Source organism: Equus asinus, chromosome 12 (genome assembly GCF_041296235.1).
Source record: "Equus asinus isolate D_3611 breed Donkey chromosome 12, EquAss-T2T_v2, whole genome shotgun sequence".
Classification (NCBI taxonomy): Eukaryota; Metazoa; Chordata; class Mammalia; order Perissodactyla; family Equidae; genus Equus; species Equus asinus.
This window is the reverse complement of record NC_091801.1, coordinates 24607474-24619891: the sequence shown is the minus strand read 5'-3', so window position 1 is coordinate 24619891 and position 12418 is coordinate 24607474. Positions and strand designations below refer to the sequence as shown.

The following is a 12418-nucleotide window of genomic DNA, read 5'->3' as shown; positions in this document are numbered from 1 at the left end:
CAATTACTGAGTTAGAAATATATGTTCCCCATCTGAAAACACATTTCAAGTGTGTTTTTCAAGATCTGCTGGAATTAGCGTGACTGATTTAGAATCTGTTAGAAGATTACTCTATGAAAAATATTCTCTCAGTAATATAGACATTTCAGCTTTGCAAGAGTAAAACTGATTATACTTGAATCCAAATAGTTGATCACATTTCGCCTGGCTGACTGCTCTGGGCAGATATGTATCTAGTCAATCTTTCTGACAACAGTTCACAACCAATGTGATGGGCACCTCTTCTAACCTATTGGGTGTAGTGCTCACTAGGGTGTTATAAGTAACAACTTAATTTCTCTAGTTCATTGTACAAGTATCAATGGTTGAGATGACAGAACATCATTATAACAGAAACAGAGTGTTCTGCTAAAAAGTTAATATGGCAGAATAACCTGAATGAGTAAATAAAGGTATTTATGTTTTCTTAGTCCCAGGCTCATTACAAAAGAATGAGATATTTTCTCAGAGAATAGTGAGGGCCTTCACATCCCAGCAGTTTGTGCTTCTCTCTGGGTTACCTTAGGCCTGAAGATACCCTGAATATCTTCAAGGGCCAAGTGAAAAATAGAACTGACACCTGACTTCAGTGTCAGGGAAGTAAGGGGAAATTGGTACAGGCTACAAGAACTCCATATGCAAGAATGATAACCGATAACCATTAAAACCCCAGTCTGTTTTTTCTAGTTGTGAACATGGGCTCTAGATTTTTATATGAAATATCCACGTTTAATTGCTGACAATTGATAATAATGTGTAGGTCAGCACTTTATTGGCCCAACTAAGCACATCGGTGAGCTAGATCTGCCCCATTGACAGTGGTGTTTAATTGTTGGCCCAAGGCCTATGGGAAGATCAAGCTATGTATTCTCAGGGAGGTGATGGGGAGCCCATAAATTATGAGAGCTGAAAGAAAGAAAAGTGGTTTCCCTGAGAGTGAGAAGAACAGGGTACTTTGAGTTTCCCAGGTGGGAGAATACTAGTTTCCTCTCAAATATAGGGATCCAAAGTAAAACTTCTATGGGAAGAGTGGCATGGGCACACAGGAACACGTTTCACTTACATGCTTCTGCTTTGGGTACCTTAGTGGTTTCAGTGTCAATGCTGGCTGTGAGCATCAAAATAGTGCCTGATTGATGGTGAACTAGGGTTGGCAGCGACAAAGATTGGCCAAAGGAGTCCATGCAACTAGGAAACAGATTCCTTCTTCATTGTTCAGGGTCTTGTTGATGCAGAGGAGGAGGCGGAGCTTCAATAATGATTGACATTGAAGTTCTCAAAAACCCCAGCAAGTGCAGGGACTCAGCCAGACTGAGTTACATTAGAATATTTTAAAAGAAATATGACATATCTTTTACATTAAGTACTGTTATAGTGGGGAGAAAATTTAGAGGGTCCAGTCTTTGAGAAATATAAGCTCAAGCTAAAAGAAGGAAGAGAATGAATCATAATTCTAAGAATAAAAGTCCTGAGGGCTTATTTCCAACTCTTTCCCCAGGTTAGAAATCTCTGGGTCGCACGTCACTGGTCTTTGACCACTGGCACCCAGTCAATCATTCTCTCTTTACAATATTTCACCTAGTATAGAGTTTGTAAGCACAGTTTTTGGAGTTAGCCTGGATTGGAATCCAGGCTGGCTACTCTGTTACTTGTCAGCTTGGACAAGTTACATAACTTCTGCCAAATGATGATAATAGCAGTACCAAGATTACTCAGTGTTGTGCAGATTAAATGAATGGTTGGAGTGGTGCCTGGCATTGTGGTATAGAGTGAGCATTCAATGAAGTTAACTACTCTAAAAGCCATTATCACTACTAATTTTATCACTATAAGTTCAGATTTAAGCATTTATTACCTAGGTAATTTAAAAATTCTAACATCTCAAGCATTTATCACCAAGGTAATTAAAAAGTTCTAACATCTCCCTTCTCTAGTTCCAATTATTTGGTATCTTGCTTATATTAATCTAGAAGCATGCCCCTAAAACACAGTTTTGACCATTTTCCCCATATCTTAAAGATCTTCATTAATTCTCCATTTTCTGCATAATCATTTTCAAAAAATTTAACATATATTTTGTATGTAAAATGTAGCTTACATTTTAGCTTCTAATGATGTTTATAGCTTCATCTTCCTCCACCATTCCCCCTCTTTTGTCTTAAGTGAGTTGTCACCTAGGCATTAGTCTTGCCCTCCACACTTCTACTCGAGTAACCTTTTAAGACATAAATTTGATCTAATCATCCCACTGATTAAAATATTTCATGACTTACTGATAAAATCAAATATTTCTTTGGGAAAAAAAAAGTTGGAAGAGATATAACATTTGCTTCACACATTGCTGTGCCAGGCATAGTGATGCAACCTTCACAAATATTGTCCCTAATGTCCCATTTACCCTTCATACAATATGGCAACTCTGGTTGGAAACAGAACCCTGGGTGTGATAATTACGGAATAAAAAGAAAATGGGTTAAGCATGGACAGCACAGTATGTCCTGGGATGTTGATGTTTTACATATGGTGTTATCTGATAGTGAAAAACCCAAGACTTTGGGAAATGACGAGGCATCAAACCATTGTGTGGATGTCTTATTGAACATAGAGCTAGACCACATTCTTGTGGATAGGGCCGTGGTTTATCTAGGGAAGTTTGCAATCAGGTGACAGGAAATGTAAGAGGATCTTAGCCAAACAAGAAAACAACTTCTCTTCCTTACAGGACAGCATTTAGTTTTGCTTAGATTCTAAGACACTGAGATGCTTCCAATGTGGGCAGGTCATAGGTAAAGCAAGGAGCTGGTCTAGAATAAACCTGATGATTGTGCTTACACAATTATTTTCTTTGTTGTGTTTTCCACCTAATATCCCTATAAATTTCACTAAACCCTCACTAAATTTATTGCCTGATTTCTGTTAAGCTGTTTGATATTGAAGAGGGCACTAATCTTCTTGTCTATTTGCTTGTGTCCATTTACAAATTGATTCACTTCCATGACCCTCAGTTCCAGGCAACAACTGATTCAATTTAAATCACACTATATTTGTTTTTTGTAAAATTTCATATAAATAGAATCATGCAGAATATACCCTTTTGTTTTGACTCCCATTTAATGTTTGTGGGTATGTTTTAAGTTATCACTTAGGTTTCAGAGTTTCTGTTAAGTTTTCTTCAATCTTTTATTTTTCATCATCTCATTTATTTATTTATTTATCTTCTCTTTATTTCTTTATTGAGGTAGAAGCTTCAGCTTTTTTTATATAACTTTCTGTAATTTCTATCCCCTTTTTGCAAATTTGCTTAATGATTCATTGTTGTTATGCTTGTTTTTAACTCTTCAAATATAATTTTTCTTTACTTCTTTGATGATACCTATAATAGTCACTTTGAAGTCTTTGTCACATCCACATCTAGGAACAATCAGAATCAGTTCATTGATGGTTTTTCCCCCTCCTCAGGATGGATTACACTTTTCTGTTTCTTTGAATGCCTTGTAATTTTTTGTTAAAAATTTGACATTTTAGATAACGTATTTTAACTTTTTTGGATTTTCATTTTCCCCCTCTGACAGTTCTTGCTGTTGTTTTGTTTTTGTTTGTTCATTACTTTAGTAACTTTCCTGGTCCAAATCTGTGAAATCTGTTTCTCCTGCAGTGTGTGACCACTGATGTCTCTGTTTAGTGCTTTTATCTTCTTGTTTTTGTTTTAAAGCTTAGCTTACTAGGGTTTCTGTTTCTGCAGAGACCAAGGTCACCTAATCACAATATATGAATTATGCTCAATCACCTTGATTTACTAAGGTTTCCTTTTTATGCACATAAATCTGTGTATAGGCAGGGGAAAATTCAAAGTTGAGACCATTTTCAGGTGTTTTCCAGCTTCTACTTTTGTTGGACCCTTTTGTATTTCCTATGCACATACATACATACATGCAGCTTCAAGGGAAGTTCCATGTCACTGGGTTTCTCTCCAGTCTCTATTGCAAATCTGCACAATCTCAGCAAGGAATATCCTTACTACAACCATGACCACAAACTCAGGCTAATAGAGATGTTGACTACACTAATCAGGATCTAGGCTGGATAAGTATACCAGATACGAGCCATATGCTTGGCACTCTCTAGGGAAAATGCAGGCACTAGTTGCTATGATTTGTGTCATGTCAACCCTATCATCCAGGCGCCACTGGTCAGGATTAGACACCCAAAGGCACCCAACAATGGGTGGAAGTATGAGATGTGCCTGGCATGAACACTCTGCTCAAGAGTGATGTCTTAGTCTGCTGCAACATAACTAACCCACTCTCTCTGTGAGCTGTAGATGATACAGTAGGGATGTGCATTAGAAAATGATGCACAAACTAGAAAATATAACTGTAAAACAAAAACTTAACTGAAAGAAAAGCAAAAAAGAAGAAAGGGGTTAGTTGGTGGACAGAAAACATAAAGCAAATTAGAAAATATAGGAAAAAGAATGAATAAATTTAAGAAATTTACCTGGCATAGTTAAACTCCTCCACTCCAAAAAAAATTGGCAGTTCTTACCTACTTCTATCAAGAAAATAAATGAAATTATGTTTGTATTTTTCTTCATAATAATTTGCAAAATTCTTGGGACTAGGACCATATATTATTACTTATATGTACAAAAGTTAGCAATTTTTATATATTAATTTCTTTATTAGCAAAAATAGCATATTGAAAATAATGTAATATTATTTCTTGTATATTAGAGATTTGAACTTTTGTAGTTGAGAACTAACTAATACCAGGATTTAGGGTAGGAGAGTAGCTAAGTTTCTAAAAGAAATATAGGTTTGGAGACATTTTATTCCTTTCCATATGGGTGTTAACTTTCTAGAGCTGGCATTGAGTAGCTAGACTATTGGTTTTGGTTTTATCAACAATTATCTTCAAACAATTCTATTTTCAAGATAAATAAAATGGGATAACCAATATGGATTTTCTCTGATATCTTAAATATCTTGTTGAAGTGTAGGGGGCTGAGGTTGGGCAATTAACGGAGGCAACTAACTCCATTGCAAAGATTCTTTAAAAAGCAATCATAGCAGTAATATTAGGAGCTACAGCAATAAGAGCGACAACTGATCAAGCGCCTGTGGTTTGTCTAGCACTGTAAGAGTTATACTTTTCTTCTTATATTCTTCTTCTTACACAGTCATCTGTCACTTAATGATGGGTATACATTCTGAGAAGTGTGTCATTAGGCAATTTTATCATTGTGCGAATATCATAGAGGGTACGTACGCAAACCTAGATCGCATAGCCTACTACACACCTAGGCTAAATGGTACTAAACTTTTGGGGCCACTGTCATATATGTGGTCCATTGTTGACTGAAACAATGTCATATGGCTCGTAACTGGACTTATTCTTATTCTTATATTCTATATTTATCATATATAAAACCTATGATAATTAGGACAACCGTATATGGTGAGTACCATTATACTCATATTACAGTTGAAGACACTGAAGCCCAGAGATATATGTGACTTGTCTGAGTCACCTGTTACCTAACCTACAGTTACCTGAGTGTTGTACCATGGATTTGAATGTAAAAACTCATCTTCTTTCTTCTCTTTTTCTTCACCATTTGTCATATATAATTTACAGACAGATCATTAGGGGGCCTTAGTTTTCTGGAAATGTGGTATCTGTGTCTTGAAAATACCAATATAATATCTATGATCTGTTTCTAGGTGTATAACCATAGCGTTCTAAAGGAAAATTTTTAAAGATTATTATTGTTTTTAAATTACTTATTCTCTATATACTAAAACTTTAGGACAAAAAAAAAGAGACTAGCCCTTTAATAATGTAGTAATCTGTATATTTAGTACAAGGCAAGTAAAATAAAATAATATAAAATGAGTGATCATCTTATATATGAAAGCATAATTTGAATGAAAAATTTTAAATTTTTATAAGGTGATTTTTAGTGAATTATATTATTTACCATATTTTAAAAGAGTTTGTAAGTTTGAGATGTGTATTTGTATGTGAGACTGTCAGACTAGAATGCCATTTCATTTGTTGATACAGTTAACATATACTATATATTTTGTAAAATCAATTTAATTATATGATGAACATCATGAGAAAATTATACTTTGCAAAAACACTTTAAGACAATTATAGCTCAATTTTGCTTCTCTAGAATGACAAATAGCAGAATTGCCCCCTCCCCCCGCCAATAACATCCTCAAGTCAGAAAGAGCCAGAAGATTAGATTACAAATTCTAATATTTCTTGCTACAGTAATATTTTAATGTCATTACAAAAGAATAACATCCAGCCCTCTGGTAATTATTAAATTAAGCCCTCAATGTTTTATAGCATGTATGAACTCAGAACAGAATCTGTGGTACAAGAAAAACCTGGAAGAATATCTATTCTAACACCTCATCAGCACCACCGCGTTATCTGATGAAGGGCTTGACCAGCTTCGACTTGAATAGGTCCAAGTCTGTCGAATTCACTGCCTATTACCAGGTCCCATTCCAAGAATGTTCAGTTCTAATTTTTGTAAAGTACTTCTCTGAACTGAATCCTCTGAAAGTTATATTCATTTGCCCTACTTCTACCCTCTGTGGTTAAACTAACAAGACGTAATCTTTTTTCCATATGAAAGTACTTTTGTTACTTGAAGCCAGTTATCAAATCTCTTTGCATTACCTAATCTCAGAGTTTTCAACTATTTCTCTTGATTTTGAGACCCTCACCATCCCCTGGAAAAACTCCACTTACTAAATGTCTCTGAATGATAGAAAGTAAGGCAGTGTTATTGTTCACTATACCTAGGTTTTATTCGGGAGATCCTTAGAGTGAAGAGTTAGCATCCATAATTTTGACTATTTTAGAGAAAATTCAAAAGCCCATGACATGAACTCATTAGGAGTTTTGCCAACTGAAAAATTTGAATTGCCTATGTTCTAAGACTGCCGTTGAGATGCAAATCACTTAATGGATAAGAGTGAGTGAGCAAACCTGATCAACCAGAATCCATATCTCCATGTAGCTTTTTGATTCTATAATCCTTGATGTGCAAATACAAGGTAACTTTTGTTATAGTGTATGTGTGCATCAGTGAAAAGTGACCAGGGTGGTGTTGGAAGTAAAGTGCCACTAAAAGGTCTGAGAACATCATGATGATTGTCACAAGAAAATATTTTGATAATTCATTCTTTAATCTGATGTATGACATGAGTGAGTCTCCCACATATGTTCTACATACATTTTTAAGGCAATTAATAAAAACGACAATGATTGTCCAACCAGTGTAAATTTTCTCATCTAGTGATGAATAACAATTTATTGACAGGTAATTAACTTCGGAGCTAATGATATGTCCAACAAATGCAAGATGCCATGCCGAAATGTGATTTGAGGAAGAGTCAAGAGAATTCAGCATTTCTGCATATAGAAACTTACAGATTCAAGAAGGTCTCAAGATATATCCTTCATGAATCTAGAGAAATGGGAACCCTCATACTCTGACCCTGCTGTAATGTAAAAGTAAAATGTCAATGGGAATGGGAATGTAAAATGATGTAACTGCTTTGCAAAACAGACTGACAGTTCCTCAAATGATTAAATGTAGAGTTACCACATGACCCAACAATTTCATTCCTAGATATATACCAAGAGAAATGAAAACATACGTGCACACAAAGACTTGTATATGAATGTTTATAGCTGCATTATCCATAATAGCCAAAAAGAGGAAATAATCCAAATGTTGATCAACAGATGGATGGATAGATAAACAAAATGTGGCATTTCACACAATGTAGTATGTAGCCGTAAAAAGGAATGAAATGTTGATACATATTACAACTAGGATCAAACTTGGAAACAATATGCTTAGTGAAAGAAACCAGTCACAAAAGTCCACATATTATATGATCCCATTCATATGAAAATCCAAAATAGGGAAATCTATAGAGATAGAAAGTAGAAAAGTGTTTGCTTAGGGGTGGGTTAGGGGAAAGTACACAATAAGGGGCTGTTAAATGATACAGGATTTCTTTTTGAGGTCACAAAAATGTTCTAAAATGGACTAGAGTAATGATTGCACATATTTGTGATTGATTCTACTAAAACTCATTGAATTGTACACTTTAAATGTACACTATAAATGGGTGAGTCATAGATGGTGTAGGAATCACATCTCAATAAATAAATTAAAAGAAGGATGAGGTTAATCTCCATGTGATAAAAGAGGAAGATACTCAGGGTACATTGCTAAATTTTGAAAAAGTTGTCAGAACGGAAGAAATTGGTGGTGCAGAAATGGAGAGATATTCCAGAACCTACTAAGAAATACAATGATATAATAGGTAGAAGAGCTACAGGGTTACCTCTGGCTGGAAGGATTTCTCATTCATCTTCATATCCTTTGGTCAACTTAACAAGTATCAACCACATATACAGTCCCATAAATAGTATAAATAACTAAGACTGGGGGCTCAGGTGAGGGCTACAAGCAGAATCTTCTCTTTCCATGGAAGAATTACTCGAGATTCTTCTAGCATCAAGTGTGGCTGATGAGAACTTTGTTGCCTATTTGAATATTCTTCCTAAGAAAATATTTATTTAGTTATTTTTTTTCCTTTCAGAAGGCTTTTAGAATCTTCTTTATGTCCTTGGAGATCTGAAGTTTCACAAAAATCCTTCTAAGGATGGATTTTGTTTTTAATTCTATTTAATCTGCATTTAATTCTAATTTGAATTAGCTGTATAGTAGACTTTTATTCTGAAGACCTTCAACTCATTTCTTTTATGCTTGTCTCAGTTCCATTTTCACTCAGCCTCCCTCACAGCACTCAAGTTCCTTTTCTATTTTCAGTCTGAATTTTTGTGTTTAAAATCTAGGAGACAGTTTTATTCAAATCTCAGTCACTACTGTACCACTTTTAATTCTTGGCAGTCATATTTTTAATTTCGAAGACCTTTTTCTTTTTCTATGATTTTTCCTTTTTTCATAAATGTTCGTTCTTATTCTATGGCTATAAAATCTTTGACTCTTTGGGTACATGTGTGAATATGTTGATTGCTCATTTTACTCTAGCAAACTACAGCAGGCACAGGCACCTCAAATCAGAATAAAAAGGCCTTTACCCTGGCATGTTCAATTACTATAAAGTCACACCAGAATCCTAGCTATTCCTAGGCAGATCGATTCATTTATTTTAGAGGGGCCTCTAGTTTTCTTCGCATGGTACAAACTTCAAGCTCAGTCATGCTACTTTTATGGGGCCTTGGGCGGACTGAGACATCACGGATGTTGTCAAACAATGACATCATTTTTTTGCCTCACTGGCTGGTGCCCCTTGTGAGTTCCTGCTGAGCCCCCAATAAAATTGTCCCAGATATCACTTTCTAAACTGATCCTCTGTTTATTCTGGCTTGTGGTTATTTCTGCTTTGTTTCATCTGTCACCACACACATGTCTGTTTCTTGTCTTCCAGAATTGTATTAATAACTTTAGTTCACTGTTGGCTTTCACTCTTATTTTCTTGCTATTGTGGATTTATTCACTTTTATCACACCTTTATTTTTCCTTCAACGGGGCTTTGTAAGAGCCAGGAGGCATATGAACTGTTCTCAGGCCACCATCTTGAACTAAGAGATATGAGAACCAAGAAAAATGTGAAATGGTATTTTTACAAATGAATTCCTGAGTAGTAAAGCCCTGCCCAAAAGAGAAGGAAATGTAGTTAAGTGGACTATACCGACTAGAAGAGGTAGAATGTTAACAAAATTGGCAACGAAATTCAGAGCAGGGCTTGGTCCAAACCATGACCACAATGCCAAACACAAAACCAGATGAAGCCATGGGAAGTTGTATGGTATAAGGTGACACTAGAACTTATAGAAAAGAAGGGCCTCTCCAGGAGAAGGGTTAAAAAGAGGCCCTGGTGACATGGGGCTTTGAGTGCTACATTTTTGATAAAATAGATAACACTGAGGCTCTGTCTATTCTTGAAAAGGAGGCTAACAAGAAGAATGCAATGTTTTGAGAACATTGTCACACCACTTGTAAGCAATAGGCTGGATTAAAGAGAGGCTAGAGCGGGAGAGATGGCATGTGAGTTTGTTGCTGGAGTGCAGGAGTCAGGGTCTAGGGAACTGGCAGAGGATTGTGGCTGTGGGCACAGAAAGGCAAGAGGTAAGCAAGTCATCTTGCTGCTTGATTTAGCTCCATTTATTATATTTTTCTTCCAAAAGGGGAACAACAGGAGCCAGCCCCGTGGTGTAGTGGTTCAGTTCAGCATGCTCTGCTTCAGCGGCTTGGGTTCCCAGGTTTGGATCCCAGGTACGGACCTCCACCACCCTCAGCCATGCTGATGCAGTGACCCACATCCAAAACAGAGGAAGACTGGCACAGATGTTAGCTCAGGGCTAATCTTCCTCAGCAAAAGAAGGGGAACAACAAAACAAGAACAACAACAAAAGCAGGATCTGAAACAAAATCTATGAAACCAGAGTTGGAGATAAAATAGGTAGATATTATACTACTTTTCTACTTTTCTATCCTTAAAAAAACATACGATTAAATAAGATGAAGGAAAAAAAGAATAAAGTGAAGGCATAAGAATTTTGATTGGTAGGCGTTATACCTGCAAATGCACAGTGTGGTTTTAAACCCCAGCTCTACAAGTTGCTTGCTCAGATAAAACTGGCAATTGACTAAAATTCTCTGGGTCACAGATATCTCATCTTTAAAATGGGGGTGGTAGTAATAGTACCAACCTCATAGAATTCTTGGGAAACTAAAGCAAGATGGTACATGGAAAACAAAGACTGCCTATTATCACTATATAAGCTTTGCAATTTTTTTAAAGATACGGAATTTTACAGATATATGAGGCATATCTCATTCTATGCAAACTACACTTAAAAGTCAGTAGTGTTTTGCCACAATAATTTGCACTAATAAGAAATAGAACTAAAGAAAAATACATTAGGTAAAAACAATTCTAATTTTAAAAATTACTCATTGAATCTTGATTCTTATTCTAATTAAATAAAACAAAAACATAGTTATTGGACTATGACTGTTTCCTTATTAATTTAACAAATATACTTTAATTACAGGATGCGTTATAGTTTTACATTTTAAATACTTCTAAGTAATCTAAAATTTTTGTTTCTAAATCTCCAGTATATATTGTCATTAACATGTTGTCTATGTGTCTAATTCTGCCCTACAATATAATGATATAAGATCGTCTTGGATTCCATATTAGTGTTGAGGACAGCATTTCCTTCTGGAGTTGAAAAACTTTGAGGCAAAACCAAGAGTACCAAAGTCATTCAGGTGTAGGAAGTGATTAAGATAAAATACAGTACTATTTATGGTGATTAATTTTTGCAATATTACATGTGTCCGTTTGTGTTTTATGTCTAGGACATACAATATCAGTAGAATATAACGTCTCATTTCTGCTCATTCTTTACTCACGTGAATGACTATTTAGAATAATTGCCAAGAGTTGCTTAATTTTCATGTCCTTGTCTTAATGGCTAAGGAAAGCCTGGTGGTTGTTACTGTTCTTTAGGGTACATTGGAGGCAAGAAATGAGTTAGTTAGGAAATTAAAGTAAATTTTCTCCGCATACTTAGATAATGTAGTACTTTCTTGAAGAGTTAGAAAACCAGAAGTCTTACATGAAATATCAATTCTCAAAGCATTATTATTGATAAAATTCAGGGTTTTCTCTTTTGTTGATTCAAAATACTCCTCCAGATTTTCAGAGACTCATGATCATAATTATAATCATCAAGTGTTATATCACTGTTAATTTACTGGCAAAAGAGAGCTCTGGATTTAAAAATGTCATTTAACTCATAGCACTGCATTTGTCATAGTTTTCTTTAAAACTTTAGAACTGAAGTAATAAACCAATCAGAGCCAAGTCTCTTCATCCATAGGTTAATAAAATTAAATCCTTAAAGAAGAAGAACTTTTACAAGGAAACTATAAGAAATACTTTAGCATATCCAGATTTTGGTTTTTGAGTCCAGCAACTCACATACATGAATATTGACAAAGGCTGGTCAATAACAGAGTTTCTTCTATAAAATAAGTGTTTAAAGTGTGACTTGGGTAGTTGTGCGAAAATGTGAATTGAGCATATCCTAGTTGCTGATCCTTCTAGTTGTGGGACGTGGGACGCCGCCTCAACGTGGCCTGAAGAGCGGCGCCCTGTCCGCGCCCAGGATCCAAACCCTGGGCCACCGCAGCGGAGCTCGCAGACTTAACCACTCGGCCACAGATCCGGCCCCGTGAATTGAGCATTTATTAATGACACCGCTTTGGGGCAGGATCCTGACTGGATAACTAAGGTTG

At 35.7% G+C, this 12418-nt stretch overlaps 1 long non-coding RNA gene across 8 annotated transcripts in view; it reads left to right on the top strand.

Annotated features, from left to right (window-relative positions):
• LOC139039895 (uncharacterized) overlaps window positions 1-12418 on the top strand; it is a 143104-nt gene that overhangs the window by 71597 nt on the left and 59089 nt on the right. For all 8 annotated transcript variants that reach the window (XR_011493193.1, XR_011493194.1, XR_011493192.1 and 5 more), the window contains 2 exons: window positions 7385-7506; window positions 10294-10568. This is a non-coding gene — a long non-coding RNA (uncharacterized lncRNA). The remainder of the gene's footprint in view (window positions 1-7384; window positions 7507-10293; window positions 10569-12418) is intronic.